The following is a 14,528-nucleotide window of genomic DNA, read 5'->3' as shown; positions in this document are numbered from 1 at the left end:
GAATTTTAAAGCTCTGAGGCCATTTCGGTTGAACTGTCTTTATAGTGATCTTCTATTTAGGGCTCTTCTCTTTTCCTCTTGGAATTTCTTGGCTGCCCAGAAAGAAATGAATACAATAATAATAATTAAAAAAAAAAAAAGCTTAGGAAAGGTCTGGAGCACAAGGTAGCAGCCTCAACAGACTTCCCCACTTTCTCATTATCTCTTCTTCCAATCCTTTGAAACAGTAGCTGTTCAAGGTTGTTAAGTAAGTGCCTTGTTCTGGTGAGAGATTAGTCTGGTGGTTTTTCTGGAAGTAAAGATATGTAATGTCTACATAGGACCTATCAGACTTTCCCTCTCCCAACTCTCCCTGCCCTATCATATTTATACCTCAAGGAGACCTATTGCTTTAAAGCACCTTCGAATAAAAGAAAATTTAGATACATTATAGACACTGACTCCTAATGCCACTATACATACCTCAAGAAGTCAAGTCTTGTCAACAAGCATTTGAGTACCTACTGTGTGCCAGGTACTAAGCTAAGCACTGGGGATTCAATTTTTTTTCATTTATAATAGTATTCTGCTTTTTTCTAATTACATGTAAAGACACATTTTAACATTCGTTTAAAAATTTTGAGTTCCAAATTTTCTCCCTCACCTCCCCTCTCCCTAAGACAGTAAGTAATTTGATACAGGTTATATATGTAAGATCAGATACAAAGAAATTTAAAACCAATCCCTGCCCTCAAGGAGTTTACGTTCTAATGTGGGATACATCATATATGCACAAGAGATATACAGGGTAAGTTCTCACTTTGAGTGAGGTAATACCCATTCAGTAAATTGGCCTCTTTAAGAAGTGAGTCAAGGGATGGCCCTTTTAGTAAAAAAAAAAAAAAAAAAAATCTGACTGGGAGGGGAAGACCCTCAGGGCTGCTTGCCAAAAGAGAAACAGTTACTATAGACTCTGAGCCAGGAGGACCCAAAATATAGCCATTAAGTAGGGCTTGGGCAGGGACCTATTTTGGTCCTATTTGTGAGCTCCAGAGTAAAATGGGGCCAGGGTCTCCCATTGCACCCCAGGCCATCTCCAGTCATCCTGATGCATATCTGGCCACTGGATCCAGATGGCTCTGGAGAAGAAAGTGAGGCTGGTGACCTTGCACAGCCCTCCCCCACTCAAATCAAAGTCAACTACGAGTCATGTCATCACTTCCCTGATGCCATGGTCTTCTTGGAGAATGGAGGACAAACATAACGAGACAGGGTAAGTTAGAGGTGATCTCCTACCACAACACAGCTTTGCAGGCATAGTGTGTAAAGCTGTAGTCTTAGAATTAGGGAAACCTTGGGTATTTTTTAGCTGTGTGACCCGGAGCAAGTCCCTCGACATTTCGCTACCTTAGTTTTTTCATCTGTTAAATATGGGTAAGAATAGCATGTACTTCACAGGTTGTACAGAGGATCAAAAGAAATAATGTATGCCCTCTGCAAACCTTAAAGCACTCAGCAAATGTGAGCTGTTGTTATTCGCCATGGAAGTTGAAGTCTCTTTAGAGCAATGGGAGCTATTTGTATTTTTCTGCTCTTCTGTCCTCCCCCATCCTCACCCCACTTTCTGTACTGCTTCAATCAAGACAGAGACAGCAGTGGATGATAGGAAAAAAAGGGTGCTATGTTAAATTCCTGAAGAAATGGCTTTTAGTATTTGATTCTTCACACTCCTTCATCACAGCTAAGTGCTTTCTAAAACTGCTGAGTATGGTAATGAGCACATTATTTTCAGCTTCTAATGTTCTTAGACTTCTGATACATTTGATAATATGACTTGCATCAGTGAAACATTTATATGTAATATCTAGGTTTATAGAAGGTTAAATCTGGAAGGAACCTCAGAATTCATTTTGTCAAGATCACAGCATCCATAAGTTGGAAGAGATTTCAAAGACCATCTACTCTAACTCGTGAGAAAATAGTCACGCCTGTATAGTATCACTAATAAGTGGTCATCCAACTTTTGCTTGAAGACCTCCACTTAGTTGTAACCTGTTCTATTTTGTGCAATCTTAATAGTGAGGTAGGTTTTTCCCCCCTTATATCAAACTGAAATCTGCTTTTCTTTAAATTCCATGAATTGCCCTCTAGATCTTCCCTTGGTGGGGTGAGAATGGGGGCAAGTGTTCCATGGGAGAGCTCTTCACATATTTGAAGACAAATGTTAATCCCATCTTTCTTAAATCTTTTCTCCATTAAAAAAAAATCTTATAAACAAGATAAACTAAAGAAAAAACTCCCATTTTCTCATCCGATCTCCCCTCAATCCTCTGAAAAGGTAGCTTATTCCATATTAATGATCTCTGCTTTATTCAAGTGATCACTGTATGATGTGGTTTCAGGACTTCTTACTATCCTGGTTCCTTTTCTGTGGATATGTCCCCAGTCTATCAATGACTTTCCTAAAATGTGATGCCCATAACTTACCTCAGTAGGAGGGGGTTTGAATACAGATCAGGAAAGAAAGACTGTAGCACTCTTGTTTTAGATACTGTGTTTCTGGGAATACATAACCTTTGATCGCTTTGATCACTTAAGCCTTTGTTAACTAATATTAGGTTGTAATACTCTAAATTTATTCACCACCACTGCCCAACTCCCGTAGAAACAGAAATCTACCCATACTTGTTTCATGTAGTACTTCTGCCATTGATTATTTGATCCTATGTATAATACTTGACATCAATCTCTGCTAAATTAAATCTTAATGGATTTTATTTTTTGTTGTGGCCTGGAATGACTATTTTAGATTTTGATTCCATCACTTAGTGTATCAGTTGTTCATCCTAGCTTTGAACCACTCACATATTTGATAAATATGTTATAAAATACGTTTTTACCTAAATCACTGTTACAAATGTTAGACACAAAAGGGTTAGAGATTGATCCTTTTTAAGAAAGCATAACTTTCCATGGCTGTGTTTTAGTCATGAGTCACCTCCTACCAATTCTTAATTACACATCCCATGTTGAATTTACCTTCTTTTACTAAGAATTCTTAGTGGCAGCCTAATAAATAGAGGGTTGGGCCTTGAAATCAGGATCTGGGTTTTAATCCCAGCTACTAGCGGTGTGTCCATGAGCTTGTTACTTCAATTCTCTAAGCCATAGTTTCTCCACCTATTAAAGGAGGTTAATAATATTTGTAGTGCCTAATTAATAGGACTGTTATGAGAAACAGGTGAAATAATTCACATTAAGTACTTGTGAACATTAAAGCTCTCTAATGCTGCTTCTTCTTGGTTATTCTCTCCTGTAAATTATTGAACCTCTCTCCTAATATTTTTTTCTTCCTGTGTCATACCTATTGCTATCACTGATAGCTAGCATACAACTGCATACATATACAACTGCATAGTTTTTTCCCTCTACCTCTGTTTTTAGTTTAAAGACATCCTACTCTCCTAGAAAATATATTCTTTCAAGTCTCTAGATTAGATTACTCTATCCAAGAGTCCAACATTCTTGATTGGAAACTGTAGATTAGTAATCCAGATCCTCTTTCTACAGACTATCTTCTTAATCAGTTGTTGACTTTCCATATTGGCCTTTCTCTTCAGATGCCCATCAGCACATGAAAATATCATCTCTTCAGTATCTTATTCACGAATTTAAAATTCCTAGCATTTCTACAAGGTAGGTGTTGCCTAAGGAAGGAGCCACATTTACCAGTGCATTGTTAAATCCCAGTAGCTAATTTATTCAGTAGTTGATAAATTCTTGTCAGTCCTCTGATAGAAGCAGCAAGTGTCCTCAGCTGTTATCTGAAGGAGTGTCTATTGAGGAAATCCACCACAAATCAGATATTGAATGCTGTCTACTTGAATTTCCCCGCCCCCCCCCCCCCACTGTGTTTCCATCTTATTATCTAATCTTCCCATTTAACAGATAAGGACTGAACGATTAGCTGAGTTTGAGTGTCTTGCCCAAAGTCAAGCCATAGTAGTGGAGCCAGGACTAGTCTTGTGAGTCCCAGTTCAGAGATCTTTCCACATAAAGAAACCTCTCATTTACCTCCATTATCATCCCTTAGCCAACTATCTGTCAGAGATTAGCAGCTTATTGTGTTGAAAATCATCCATTTTCTGAAAATGTGATAATGTGGAATAGTAATTAACTTTTGCTCTAAAAAAAAAATCAAGTAAAAAGCACATATCACAAATGGACATCCCTCCCATGGTCAATTGACTTAAATGTAATGCTGATTGATCTTTTCCATCATTTGGTAAAATATCCTTTTAATGAATATATTTTTATCATTATTGGATTTTCATCTATTGATTCTGTAATTATTCAAATCTGGCTTATTGTTTAAATCTGTTTTATTTTAATATTATTGGATTGACATTCATCTTTATTTAAATTATATGAATTATACAACTAAGAAACTTTAGGTCTAAGGTGATAGTTTGGTTGCTTATTGTTATCTACAGTTTAGAATTTCAGTAGGACTGCACAATTACATGGTAGAAAGACTACTAGTGGAATAGTTAGGACACCTAAGGTCTTGTCCCCCACTCTGATAATTGAAAATTTCACATACACTGTGCTCACCCTAAAATAGCAAATATTCCAAACCTTATCCAAAGAGGCAGATTTCTTGAGTGTTCTTTTTTATTGTAATAGCAGACTTTTCAAACAACAGCAAAACAACATGCTAAGGTATAGTGAATAGCATTTGAATATTGTTCAACACATTAACTCAGTGTAGCAGCCTAATCATTGTGGGCTTTCCCCCCACCCCCAACCTTGTTAAAAATAAGCAAAGGCAAGCAAATCAAATCTACATATTTGCCATTTCCAAATTGGAGCAATATTACTCACTCTGCCACTTGAGTCCCTCACTTCTCTGTCAGGAAATGGATAGTATGGTTCCTCATCAGCTTCCACAGTCAAGATTTGTCCTTGCACTGTTTAGGGTTCTTAAGTCTGACAAATTTGTTTGTTTTTACAACGTTATCATCATTGTACAAATTGTTCTCCTGGTTCTTATTCTGACTTTACATCTGTTCATATAAGTCTGCCTAAGATGCTATGAACACATTTTTGTTATCATTTCTAATAGTGCAATAATTCATGTACCATGATTTGTTTAGTCATACCCCAGATGAAAGGCATACCTTATGTTTCCATTTATTTGAAACTATTGTGGGTTTTTAAAAATTATTTTAGTTTATTTTCAGTTCCAAAATTTCTTCCTCTCTCCTTTAATGGAATGCTGGGATTTGGGACACTTGGATTCTGGTTCTGGTTTTGGCCTATGACCCAAGCAAATCTTTTGGGCATCATCTTCCCTATGTATAAAACAAGGAAGTTGAACTAGACAGCATCTAAGGTCCTTTTCAGCTCTAAGAGTTTTTAAATTATAACATTTCTATTTTCTTTTTTATGATGTGCCTCATGGTTTTCTAAAATAGCAACTCTTCAGCTATAATCTCATTTCTTCTAAAGAGCTTTTGATTTCCAGTGTTCTGCACACCTCATTTTCTCCACATTTATATTGTAGTTGGAGTAAAAGGCAGGAATGGTTTAATTTTTTTTGAATGAAAATGTGCCTGGAACTTAGTAGGTACTAAATAAATTTTTATTGGTTGTTGACTAAATACAGGAATTTGCATTTCAAAGAAATTTAACTGCCAGAGCCACAACAAGCTTGGAGTGAATGGCACTTTGCCCTGTGGTGCCCGTATTCTGGGCTTTCTCCCTGGACGGTATTCTTCTTCTTAATAGCCACTACCACCTCCATGCCTCATCTCAAAGGCTTCTGTGCTGGGTTGTGGCACAAATACTCTTGGACCGCCCTCTTCACCACAGAGTTTTTCCAGTCCTATTGCCCACACCTACCCCTCATTTTCTGTGGGAATGAGTAGAGGAAAGCTAGACTCCCTGAGAATTCAATCAGCAAATATTTACTCAGCATCTTCTGTGTTCTGTAAATTCAGCAAGATAATGGGCGGGGGGAGGGGGAGGTGTGGAGAATGAAATGGTTCCTGCCTTCAAGAAGTTCACATATGTTGTGTATGGAAATGGAGGAGGGAGAGTGTTGGTTGAGAGGGACAGGAAGAGGCAGTCACCTCTTCTGCAGGCACAATTGTACCCATAGTAGAATTGTTTTCTGTTCTACCATAGTTTTAGCTCCATTAGATGCATTCAGTTATTTTCTATCTCTGCTGGGTTGAGTTTGTAAAAGGATTATATTAATAATGCATTATTATTCATTATACAATGTTATTAATAATGCATGTAATTATTATTGATAGTGATAAAATGGTTATTAATATGCAAAAAGAAAAACTACTATAAAATTAGTTTTGCCACTTGTAATTTTTTAGTGCTCTTCAATCATTAATTGGTCAATTTTTACAATATAATAGTGTGCTTGCAAGGAGTATTATGTGCTAAATATGGAGAGGATATGTTGTACAGAGTACTCCAAGCCAAAAGCTCTTTGGGAGAATTGATTATTTCCCCTGAAGAGTTAATCATTTCCCGTCCTCTGTTCAGTCCTTTTGTTTGTACCCCTGTATAACCAGACAAAGAGGAAAACTTTGGTTTATAGAGAATAGTGAAAGACTACCCAAGTTCTATCAACGTTATCCAAGAAGTTGAGTCTGGCTAGGCCTTGACTTATTGGACTATGGATCAAGAATAAACTGGAAGATGCCAAAAGCAAACTTGTAACATTTCTATTTAAGTAAGAATAATATGCTAAACATGTATACAATGATCAAATGCAAGTTGAATTGCAAGGCTAGCACTGTATTTTAATCTACTGTCACGTGTTTGAAGGGTAGATCATGAAGCCTATTTTGGTGGTTTCATGTAGACCTTATTTTGACGAAAGCCTTGACGATGACCCAGAAAACTTTGACCTTGATGTTCTTGTATCAGTTAAAAGAATCATATTTGAGGACTGGATTCTCCCTCCCTCCACTACTTTTGGTAGAGTAAAGATTCTTGGACAGTTGTAAAAGTGCATTCATTGTCATTGATTCCATTTATAAAAGAAGGTGTGATATATTATTTGCTTTGCTTTTTAATTCAACATATTGAAAAGTACACATTAAACTCCCACTGTGTAGCTGGCACTGTGGAGGATTTAGGAGCATATTATTAGGGGAATCGGGGGAGACTTGAGTTTGAATTCTTCCTTTGACACAAAACTGTGTGGCCCGGGGCAGGTCTCTTCCCTTCTCCTGAACTCTGAAATGTGGGAAAACACTACTCGTGCCATCTTTCTTACAAACTGTTATGAGAATCAGATGAGATAATGCACATAAAACGTCATGTAAGTTTTAAAGGGTTACATAAGAATCAACTCTCCTCATTATCATCAATAATATCATTATTATTATCATCTCCTTCTTATCTTTTTTAATGAATTAATGCAGAACCTTCCCTGGGACACGTTCCTGTCTTGCTATTATTTATTAATATTGTTTTGCAGAGGGTACTGCACAGGTGGTTAAAATCATAGCTTTTCTAGTTGAATAAAAGTAAGAGGATATAATCTCATTCTCTGTAGGCTCCTTGAAAACATCCTTAATACAATTGTAAGGGCAAGCAAAGTGGGACTTTTTATTGTCTTTTGTTTTGGAGTGCTTCTCAGCAGTAAGGTAACTGCGTGGTAACTAAGGCAATCAAATGCCTTTGATGGAGCCTTGCCTTTGTAGAAAGGCCCATACCCTTTTGTTAACTAGGTTAGGAGAGGTGTGAAACCCTCAAGAGGGGTGAAGTGCTGTTAAGGAGCCCTCCGGGCTTTGAAAACCCAGATGTTGGTGCTTCTCTCTCTGGCAACCATTTATGTATTGCTTGGACAGACAGCTAGAAGCCTGTGTGCTGATTTGTGTTAGTTTTGCTCTGTTTATATAATTTCTGCTTGTAATTTCTGTTTGTGTTTTCTCTGAAGTTCAGGGTGCTGACTTTTTCCCCTGAACTAAGTGAATGATATATCTATATTTAATTGAAGTGAGATTGTTAACCCCTTAAATTTACTTTCCTTAGAAAAGCAGATCAAAGAACCTGTGCTAGCAGCCTTCTTGTGTGCTGTTGTTGTTGGTCTTACACAGCCACAGCAGCTACTAACAACATTGTTGTTATAACAATTGTAGTAGCAGACAAGAAAACTGGGATAATATGCACCTCATTCTGTTCCCACGTGATTTTGTTCTTGCCAAGTAGGGCTCCATATTTCTGAAGTTTTTCATTCTACAGAACTTGGAGATTGTGAGTATTTGGGAGGATGGTGACATCTATTAGAAATATTGCTTTTAAGTTTTTACACATCAGTGTCCTTGTGACCAACAGTAGGGTCTGCGATAATGATCCAATTTCAATATAGTTTATTGGCTGAGTTTTCCAGTGTATTTCAAGGGCTGTATTTGTGGTTTGGAGATTTGTTGTCTGTCATTTCTTGAATGTTAATGTGTTCCTGATGTGCAATCCTAGCTACTAAGTTATGTCTTCCCGGGTATTCAGTAGGTGTTAAAGTATTATTACTATTATTATTAAGAGTTTAAGTAATACATGGTCTCTTCTGTCTTGTGACTGATAGTTCTATAATCAGATGCAACACAAATGCAAAACAGTACCTCTTAAGTAAATAAGTGATGAATAATGAAAGTAATGTATAGGGTGCAGGGAGAAAAAGTCACTCATTATTGACTCTATGGGGAGAAGAGCAGGTTTTCTGGGGGAGGTGACATATGAGTTGGCCTTAAAGGAAACTGTGAGTACAAATGTTGGCAAGTAGTTCATTATGGCTGGAGCGCAAACTAGGTGGAAAAGAGTAGTATGAGTAAAACAAGAAAATTTGAGTGGTAACTGTTGTTGGAGGGCCTTAAATGCCAGACCAAAGAGATTAAAGCTCATTCAGCAATTATTAAGGGGTTATTAAATGGGTATAGGGATGGTGGTGTCATAATTAGATCTATGCAAAGCCTGGTCCTAGTGGGTAGGGTGATATGGAAGAGGAATAAATGAATGAATGAATGAACAAATGAAAAAGCATTTAAGTGTCTAAGTGTGGGAAGCACTATGTTTAATGCTGGAGATACATATAGAAAAGCCAGACAGTCTCTGCTTTCAAGGAACTCAATTTTGGAAACCCAATTAACAGCTTTTCATAACTGATTAGGCAGGTAGTGTTGCAATCTATCAGAAAACACACTGGCACATTACTTGAATCTAAAGTTGTTTTATACACTTAAAAATTAATTTGAGATTCTTTGCTAGTAAAATGCTATACTCATCAAAGTTTTTAAAAATTTTCTGAGCAATGTAGAAAAGTCACCTCTCAATTGTTAGGATTAATGGAGAGGGGAAGAAAGGGACAGAAATACAAGAGGGGCCATAGCACAAAGTGTATGTTGGTTTGATTTTGGAATGCAAACACAGAAACACAAAATATTCTCTCCAATACAAAGGACCCTCTATTGACTCAGCTCTATTTTTAGCATTCTGGACCTGATATAGTGATGAGGGAAGAAGGATCCATGTAGTTCTATGTAGTATAACTAATTAAACAATCAGAAATTATTTACTGCTTTCTGTGTGGCTAGCACTATGATGCCTTCTATGAGAGATACAGAAAAATGATAGAACTATCATTCTGTGTTTCTTCTGTATCACTTATAGAATCTACCACAATGTTGGGCATATAGTAGAAGACATAGACTCTGCCTTCTTAGAGTTTTTAATCTAATTGGAGAGAAAAGGCATACAACATTTCATCATGTCCCCTATCGCTGCAATGTTCTCCCTTTTCACCTCCATCTCTTAGAAGTCTTTGATCCCTTTACAATTCAGTTCCCAGATGAGGCTTTTCTTGAAATTGTCAGTTCTTAGTGTTCTTCCCCGCAAAGTACTTTATATTCACTTATTTGTGTTCATGTTATCTTTCCATCAACAAAATGTAGGCTCCTTGGGGGCAGAGACTATTTTTATACCAAGTGTTGTGCCCAGTACCTCCGTGCTTAATAAATGCTCGTTTGAATTGACCTGAATTGAAACCAAATAGGACATAATCAAACAAACTTCTAAGATATTTGGTGCAAGACTGCAAGTAGCATAAGAGTTCAGAGGAGCTGTAGAGATCAGCAGGGACTGAAACGTTTCCTTGGATCACAGGTTTAGATCTGAAAAATGCCTTTGAGGGCATCAAATCCAACCCTTTCATTCTACAGATAAGAAAAAATTAACGACACAGATGGGTTGGGTGGTTTGCCCCAGGACAGAAAGATGATAATTGTCTGACCCAGGTCCCCTGATTCCAAATCTAGTAGTTTTTCTACCATACCACGATTTCGTGGAAAACATAGAAATTGAAAGATGGATAGAATTTGAATATTGATTGGGGAAAAAGGAGATTATTCCAGGTGAGGAGAACGACATTTATTCCATTGTTGGTTCATTTATGAACATTATGCAATTGTGCATCTATCTATGGGCAGTGCTGTATTTGGTAATGGGGAAGATACATAGTTTAGATAAGGTACAGTTACTACCCTCATGGAGGTTATATTTATTAAGTAGAACACATGCAGGCAGGAATTAAAAAGGAGACTTTCGGAGATAAAAAAAATAATCATGAGTGAGTGATTATTTTGACCAATTTATTGATAGTGAAAATGTATTTTTTTACATAACTTGTTTTCATGAACATTTTTCTTATCTAGTAAAAAGCAGCTAGAATGTAGGGGAACAAGCCTTATGCCAAAATAGCTCAAATTTGGGTTCAATGATCCATTAATTTACCGCCTGTGACATTCAACAGGTAATTTACCCTTTTCAGATCTGTGTGCTTGAGACATCTCAGATAAGTGTTGGACAATGTAGTCTTTCACCTTTAGGATTGCGCTCTATAGTAAAACAATCCAAACAGAGACAAATGTGAAACACCATTCAGTGATTCCTCCCATTGTACTCTTAATACTTCCAACCAGACACTGTTTATCCAAGCAAATTGTTTCTTGCCCTTTAGTCATTGTTTTTTCAAGTGAGTCATATGTTAGGCTACTCCTTGACAGTATAAGGTAGTTCAATTTGATGACGTGTAACAAAGTCAAATATTTTCTGAAGGTATGTAAGAAGTTAAATTGGGTTAGAGATTAAGATCCTGAATGCTCACCAATTCAATTCATTCAACAAGTATTTATTTAAAAATTTCAATGCTGCAGTATTACAGGCACTATGCTACATAGGTGCTAGGGATAACAAAACAAAAATAAAACAGTCCTGCCCTTGAGTTTGCATTCTACTTTTGTATGCTGTGAACATTTGTTTTTAACAGATCACATTCTGGCTTATGAGAAAGGAAAAATCTGTCTTGGCAAATTAAAATTCTCCTGCCATTAGCTGGCAAAACTTGTTTTCCCCCTTGGCTGTAAAATCAATCAACCATTTTAAAAATATGGCTGTGACTAACCCTAGCCATATACATTCATATATCTGAAGATTAGGATTTCCTCCCAAGTTTCCAGAAACTGTATTCAGAATAATTTATGTCTGGGCTTGAAAAGACACCAATAGGAATCACCACAAATAGATACAGAAAGAACCTGTTCTGCAAAGTGGCCATACCCTGTCTTAATTTCTGCTGAAGAAAACTGGTTCTGGAATAAGAAAAAAAAAGATTATGTAGCAAAAAGCAAACAAAGGAGTTGTTCAGTTATCCCTATGCACTTGATAATGATTTGAAACAGGTTATATTTTTTCCAAAGCCTTAGAAAAATTCAGCATTCATTTCTTTCCAAATGTGTGACCATATGGCTTATGTGATGATTATGTTAGTGTGTGCCAGTCCTTTGCTGCAAATGAAAAAAAAAAACTTAGAATGAACATATGATGTAGTCAACCCTCTGTTGTTCGTAACAATAAATAGATAACTGAAATTTCCATACCCTCATTTTTACCATAGGTGTCAGCCTTCTCCTCTCCCAATCATGCAATCAGAGCTGCCAGTCTAAAGCTGTAGTAAGAAAATGGACATTTGAATTTCATACACACCCCACCCCCACTAAGGAGAGATCGAAAAAATATCCATCCGACAGAAAGCTGCAGGGGAGCAGAGGCTTGTGTGATCCGTACCTGGAAGATGAAGGCTTGGCCACACTTTAATTCACTAGATCCTTTTAATTGTGGGCAAGCAGGGCCTAAGCTTCAGGATTGTCAAAACAGCATTTTTTCTCTTGAAGCAGGTAAGGGCCAAGATGGACTGAAGATTGCTCAGAGAGTACTATACACGCATCCAGAAAGACCTAGGCTCCAACGTCACCTCAAAAACCCACTAACTAAAAGTGTAACCCTGCGGACGAGTCATTTAACCAGTCTCAACTTCGAGTTTCTTCTTCTGTAGATATGTAATACTACTGCCTACAGCACGTACTTCCCAGGGTTGTAGTGAGAATCAAATGCAGTCATGAAGACTCTTTAAAAACCTTAAACTGCAATAAACATGTCCACTCTCATTACTGTTTCCGCATTTGCTTTTGTTTTTGTTACTGTTATTATTTTCATGAGTGAGTCACGCTTCCCAGAAGCGGACCAAGTAAAACGATGTTAAACTACTTATAAAAATAAACTCATACTTTATATGCTTCCAATTTGCAAGTAATTTTAAATTGAGCTAAAGGCCAATGCAGGGAAATTTCTAGCAGAAGAATTGACAGGAACAAAGTCTATCCATTTTCCCCTAGTGACTAAAGAAAACTGGCCCCGCCTCACATTGTCTTTGTCTTTAGGCCCTTTTCTAAAAGGGAACCTGTCCAAAGCCACAACACCCTATCTTGTCTTGAAACCTGGCCTAGGTCCAGCAGGAAGACAGGGAGGTGCATCTTAGGCCAAGGGGTCAGAAGGATCAGGTGTGTCTTTAACAACTTCCTCCTTTACCTCACAGCCCCCAACTCTTGTTTTCCTCCTCCCTTACTCCAGCTCTCCTAATGTAAGGGGAAATTCCTTTAAGAGAAAATCACAGATCATGCTTTGTCTTATTTTCAACGTTTTAATTTGGTGTAGTGCTAGTCTCAGAGTGCAGTTCCCCTCATGCCTGTCCCCTCCCTCCTATGCCTTTTATTCTCCCCTCCCACTTTGTTTCTTTCTCTGTCTTTCTGCTTCTATTTCTGTCCCTACCTATTACTTTCTCTGACCTCCTCACTGCCTTTCATTTTGCTCTTTTGAGGTGGGGTGTGTGTGTGTGTGTGTGTGTGTGTGTGTACACAAGAGAGAAAGAGACAGAGGGAAGGAGGGAGGGACACAAAGAAACAGAGAGAAAGAAAGAGAGAGGAGAGAGAGACAGAGACAGAGACACAGATAGGGACAGAGAGAGAGAGAAGGGGAGACAGAAAGAGCAGACAGAGATCGAGAGACAGAGAGAGAGGGAAGGAGGGAGAGGCACAGAGAGACAAAGAAGGAGAGAGAAGAAAGTGGAGAGAGAGACAGAGAGATGCAGTGGGAGGGAGGGGTTGGGGGAAGGAGAAAAAAAGTCTGTGAAAGGGATAACTAAGAACATGTGATAACATGTGATAGTGATGCCTTTCCTTTGCAACAGACTTTTATAGTTAAGAACAATTTCACAAGTATTGTCTTCTTTGGTCCTCACAACAATTCTATGAAGCAGGTCTTCAGTCAACAAGCATTGACTAAGTGCTTACTATGTGCCAAGTATTGTGCTAAACTCTAAAGGACACAAGAAAAAGGAGAGGGAAAGGAAGAGGAAGAGGATGAGCTGAGTTACCCAGCTAGCTGGGTCCCCTTTCAGGCAGCTCGGTATACCTCTTCTTCTCCTTCTCCTCTCCAAAGGAAGGTAAATTTTGCTGCCCACTTAACTTGGGGTTTACTAGATAGATTTATTTCTCTTTCCTTCCTTTCCTTTCTTTCTTTCTTTCTTTCTTTTTCTTTACAAGGGATAATGGATGGGGCCACAGGTGAATTGATTGACACACTCCATATATGAAGTGATAGAATTGATTTGATCTTGATTCATGGTTCCAGAACTGGAGGACAATGGGAAGGAAGGAAAGGGGCCTGAAGATAAAGGATGCTAAAAAGAATAAGGAGAGAATGGCTAGAAAGTGGGTGGTGACGTGAAACATGTGAGAGGCAGCCACCAAGTAGGGCAGCTCGGGACCAGGGAAGAGTTCTTGGGACTTTAGAATCATATATTGGGACCTGGAAGGGGCCTTAGAGGCTGTAAAATCCAACCACCTTATTTTGCACATGAAGAAATTGGTCCAAAGTTATGCACACAATAAGAGGCTGAGCAAGGACATGAATTCAGATTCTGAGTGAATCCAAAGATTTTTTTTTCATGCGCTGTACAGCAAAGGAACATTTTTAGACAGCAGAGCAGCTAGGGAGGTAGAATAAGGTGGTCCTGGAGTAACATTGGACCAATCTGATGAACAGGTCCTGCGCATGTATTTTGAGACAGGGCTAGAATGTCATTCCTATTTCAGATAATATGCTTGAATTTTAAACAGCCTTCCAAAGAA

General features: G+C 38.0%; 1 protein-coding gene across 1 annotated transcript in view; it reads left to right on the top strand.

The window, feature by feature from the left end:
* Positions 1 to 14,528, top strand: part of PDE4D (phosphodiesterase 4D) — a 928,932-nt gene that overhangs the window by 271,030 nt on the left and 643,374 nt on the right. The window lies entirely within an intron of this gene.

This window comes from Trichosurus vulpecula, chromosome 1 (genome assembly GCF_011100635.1).
Source record: "Trichosurus vulpecula isolate mTriVul1 chromosome 1, mTriVul1.pri, whole genome shotgun sequence".
NCBI lineage: Eukaryota > Metazoa > Chordata > Mammalia > Diprotodontia > Phalangeridae > Trichosurus > Trichosurus vulpecula.
Note: the sequence above shows the minus strand (reverse complement) of the source record. Positions and strands in the feature narration are given on the sequence as shown.